Below are 5709 nucleotides of genomic sequence, written 5' to 3' on the forward strand. Positions count from 1 at the left end.
TAATAAATACCGCTATTGCTCATGTCAACATGAGTTGGTTTAATAAATTTTTAAATACTACCTCCAATCTTAATTATAAGAGTCAGTTGATTAATTTGAGGAGATTAAGGAAGTAAATTGAGTTGGTTATTTGTCCTAAATAGGTATTGTCTTTCCTAAAATATCCTTACTAATCAAGTGTATTGACTAGAACTATCATTGTTAGAAGGGCTACTTTAAAAAAAAAAGTATAAATATGAGAGACAAAGTGGATTGGGGTCTTATATTTAAGACCAAAATAAAAGTCAAACAGGGTCTTATATTAAAGACCGGAGATAGTATATCATAGAAAATATCATAATCAGGTACACAAAACATCACAAATTAATCAAATATTTTTATTTTCACATACAAGAAAGACATGAAAAACATAAAAATAACATGCAAATAAATAGGCTCATCCAGACAACCATATACTTGGTGAAAAGTTGAACCATCATTATTAATTAATATTAATTCGTAAAATGTGAAGATGTTGGATATCTCAAGCAAGATCAAGTGCATTAAACAAAAGTTGCGCGAGCCATGCCAGGACAATGACACTAACAAGCACCAATTCGCACATGGAGAAGAATCCCGCGCTGACGACAAAGAGAGCTGCGCTCGCCGGGACCCAAACGGGGCTTAGTATGGCGATCAACGGCAACAAAATGATTAAGAACAGCACGGTTCCGGAGACGGCCAGCCCGATAAGGAGGAGCAAGACGGCTCCGATGATCAGAAATTGACGGGGCGAAAATGATAAGAGATCAAGTAGCTTCTGCACTGGGTTTATTACAACTTTCGACAGTACTGAAGTGAGAGGATTCTTGGTAGCTGATGAAAGTAATGTGGAGAGAATCTTGGAAGGCCCCCTGAGAAGATTAGTCGGACAGAGTATCTTGGAAACCTCAGAAAGGAGATTCATGGGGAGAATCTTGGTTGTGCCTGAGAGGATCTTGAAAGGTTCAGTGAGAAGTTTGGTAGTGCCTGAGATGATCTTGGCAGGTTCAGTAATAAGTTTGGTTGTGTCTGAGAGGATTTTGTAAGGTTCAGTGATAAGTTTGGTTGAGTATGAAAGGATCTCAGAAGGATTAGGAATGAGCTTGGTTGAGTCTGAGATGATATTGGTAGGCTCACTTATAAGTTTAGTAGCGTCTGAGATGATCTTGGCAGGATCATTAATAAGTTCGGTTGTATCTGAGAGGATTTTGGAAGGTTCAGTGAGAAGATTGGTAGTGTCTGAGATGATATTATTCGTAGATTCAGTGTCAAGATTGGTTGTGTTTGAAAGAACTTCAGAAGGGTTAGGGATGAGTTTGGTTGAATCTGAGATGATCTTAGAAGCATCAGGTAAGATTAAGGGTTGGTAATGATGATCATCATCATGGGAAAGAGTAGGAATATGAGAAATTAATGATGTCTTTGACATGGCTACAACATCCTTAAAGAATTGGTTTGAAGGAGATAATAATGGAGGAGGACGAGAACAGAAAAAATGCAGTGCATATAAGAGCCGCAGAACTCAAGTTGTTTCAGTGATGAATTAATGGAGAAACAAACAACATTTATAAGGAAAGGAACCAGAGACTAGTTTTGGATTTCTTTTCGTCGGATTTGAAAGAGCAAGATTTTTTTAAAAAAAAAATCAATCAATGACTTCATTTCACTCATGATGATGATCTCAGAGCAAATAAACTTTTGCGCCGCCATCTGCATCTTAACTTGTCCCGTCATATGATTGTGAGGATTTATATATTTCAAATTTGAAACGTAGGAAAATATTCCCAACTCACTTCATGATAACAACAAACAAAATTAATATAATTGGAGAGCTCCACGTGAATCACAATCAAGCCTTCCTGTGGCTCTTTTTTGTTTTTGGTAAAGAAATTGTAGGCACTGGATTCATCCACAAGCCAAGTAAACTAGCTAGTCATGTACAATCTAATTACGTACGGTCATACAATACCCATTTGGGTGGGTCATGAGTATGCATAGGTCATTGGTTAGGGTATTATATTAACAATGTGAAAACTATATTCAAATTATACGCTTCATCCGATTGGGAATACGCTTCTCCAAGAGTCTGCAATGTTCTGAGGAGCTAAACCTCTTCTGTTTGTGAGAGTGTTCGACTCTGACTATTGAACCCACCATACTATGATGGGTCGACTTCTTGTGTCTCTTAGAGAGAATCAAAACACTACAAATTCAATATTCTCCTACATATATTAAGGAACTGCTAATCAATATATCAAAATTAAGTAGAGATGAATAATTAATTAACTTTGTCTAAAAATAGAATATATTTATGATTTTACTTATACTCTTCTGGTTCTAAATATAAAATTTATTTTGTAGTGTAATATACTACAAAATATATTTTATATTTAGGATCAGAGATAAAATTTAAATAGAATATTTTCATTTACATTCTATCTCATAGTTAATGATTTTAAATAGGAATGATAGTTGGAAAGACTTAATATCGCATCAAGTGACTTATATTAAGGTAGATGCATCTCTTTTAGGGGGTCCTTATTCAATGCTCATGCACACTTGGTAAAATCTGAGCTACTCAACATTTGATCTAGATGGTGCAAATTTAAAATTTTTAATTTTCAACTTTTTAGTAAGAAATTTATTTTTTAAAAAAGAAGTGAGAGTTATATGATTATCTTTATTTTCAATTTTATATCTATTAAAATAATAAAATTATTTAAAATATAAAAATAACTTAAATTGAATATGTACCGTTTAAAATCAACATGAAGGATTCAGATTAAGAATGTCTCCATTTATGTTTTTATTTTTCACTTTCCTCCATTTACCATATATCTCTACCATTAGATTAATATCTAATAGTTGAGATTTAATACATTATAAAAATATTATAATATAATATTACATAATAAAAATATGTATAAATAACTTTAACCTATACATAAATAAATACTATGATATTATTATAATCAGACAGCATAGGATAAAAAAAATATAAAAATTATAAAATATTTTAATAAAAATCTGTAGAAGTAATATATGCATATGCATTTCTGACTGCTTACATATATATATTTGTTGTTTAATTAATATTATAATAATACTTTTATAATATATTAAATCTCAATCATTGAATGTTAATCTAATGGTAAAAAAAATAAATAGAGAGGAAGTGGAAAGAAAATCAAATGGAGACATTCCTCTCTGTATAATCTTATATATAAGGGAGAAAGAGAATTTTTTTCTGTTCTATTTATAAATTACTTTATTAAATTTTAAGCACAGATGTACTATTTTACCTTCTATATATTTATTATATTGTTATTTTTTGGAAAGTGTATATACTAAATAGGAATAAAGTTAAAATTTTGTTAAATTTTAAGGCAAAGTTAATGGGCATTAAGATTTTTATTAGTTTTGATGAAATATGTTGAAAGTAACTTATAAATAAGATTAGAAAAATTTTGCTAATTTACTTTATGATTAATCAAATTGTTTTGGTCCAGTTTAATCAATTTTAAGGCAGGCTGTGCAGTTACCTTATCCGTATCGCATAATCGCAGGTTGTGGTAGGCTGATCTGTTTTACTAGCACAAGTTGGAGCAGTAACGGAGGGATTCATAGTGACATATAAGTCTCGTTTGGTGTGAAGTATTAAACATGAGGAATAAGAATTAGGATTCAGAGTGAAAAATTATATTAAAAGAATGTTTAGTATGAGTAATTGTTTGATACTTGGAATTAGACAAATCTACATTTATAGGATTGGAGAATACCGTGGAAGGAGGCAGTATTCTTCAATCCTATCTATATGGGATTGCTTTCTCCTATATGGTAAGAAATCACTCATGTTAAATATCTTTTTAACACATCTTTTTAATCTCAATCTTAATCCCTACTTCTTGTTTTTAATGTTCTGTACCAAACGGGACCATAAAACTATAGATGCAGTAATGGTTAATTAATTGGCTTAATTTTAGTCGTGTCAATTATTTAGCAGATGAAAACAAGTGATGAAGTGATATCTTGCTTTTAAGTTTCATCGAAGATGAAGAAAATAGAAGTATTACCTGATGAGATTAGGCATCTTTTGACAATAAAAATTCATTGAATCCGTTCTCATTCGTATTTTCTCAAATCTTTTATTTCACGTGGTACCATAAACATTATGGACAGACTTCAATCACTGTTCTCGGAAAATGACAATAGAGTGAATGTCAAAGAAGAGACTTGGGGAAGAGAGTTAAAAATATAATAAATGCATCTAGTTTCTCTTCTAGAAAGTCTCTTTCTCAAAATTCAAAAATAAGTATTATATAGGAAGAATTGGTTAAAAAAACTCTTATTGAAATATTTATTATTATTATTATGTACTTAAAAATTTAGTTAAAGTTATAGGTGCAACTCATCCGGCTAATAAGTAATAACAATAAGTTAACATAATAATGGGTCACTGCGAGCCTAATCTAAGAATTTCCAATGAGAAATATGGGCGAGTTTGATTTTATTTTATATAATTTAAAAACATTCACATGCACACATATAAACATGTTAATATTAGGTTCAAACTTAGGACCTCATTTAATTTAAATATGAGGATATTTCTACGGTTGAAGCAACTTGCTGCTAACATATATGTGTGAGTTTTGTAAAACAATATGGCATTTTCCTTTATGAGGCAGACTTCGCGGTACAATAATAAATTATATTTCTATATATTTGTATTCTCTTAATTTGTAATATTTAATAGTATTAATTTAAAATTGATTGAGTTTAACTGAGCATTTTATAAGCCAATTTTTAATTTATGTAAATTAATTGGTTAATTCTTGAATCCATAAATTTTTTGTTTATCAATATTTTTACAAAGGTCACTATTAAATCTTACTGGAAAGTACTTAAGTTAAGTTATTTATAATTATTATGTCAATTTTTTAATTTTATTTTATTTTATATAGATTCTTAGAGTATAGTTGGAAATAAACGATGGAGTTTATTTTCACTGAGATTTGGGGTTTATTTGGACCTATTTTATAAAATTCTTATTTTACATTTTAGGTATATTTTTATTTTGGCTTTATTGTATAGTTTCCTTTAGAGGCAATTTAGACTTTTATTTAAATTAGCATGTGCTTAAAGAAACTGACATCTAAGGATATTACTTAATTTTAAAAAAATAATCTTTAGTAACCTTAAAAATATTTTTTCCAGTTTTCAAATTTTTATATATTTAAAAAAGATAAGAAAGGTAAACATCTTCAAAGAATCTTTTTATTGAATTTCAAAGCCTGTTAAGACAATCTTGCACGCAGCCACTTGACAAAGGCACAAGAAACGGAGATCCCAAGAATCCTATCTCCAAGTCATTTATCCGTCTCTGGCACACAAAAAAGTCACTAAATTAAGTGTCATTTTTAGAGGTGATTTGACGGATGAGTTGTTAGTAATATCAATATATCGATGATTGATATATATTGACATTGACATTGACATTGATATGGATATTAATACCCGAGAAAACGTGGTACTCTTTCCGTTTCTGTTTCTTTACCACCGCCACCTTTGTTTTTATCCTCTTCTCTGGGTTTTTTTCTTTTTCTTTTTCTTTTTTCTTTTTCTTTTTTTTTTCCCACATTCACTTCATTTATTTCTTTTCTAGCCATGAGCCTTTGAATTTCTTCATCT

The sequence above is a fragment of the Neltuma alba genome, unplaced genomic scaffold, assembly GCF_004799145.2.
Source record: "Neltuma alba isolate B1F8T4 unplaced genomic scaffold, ASM479914v2 tig00005664_pilon, whole genome shotgun sequence".
NCBI lineage: Eukaryota > Viridiplantae > Streptophyta > Magnoliopsida > Fabales > Fabaceae > Neltuma > Neltuma alba.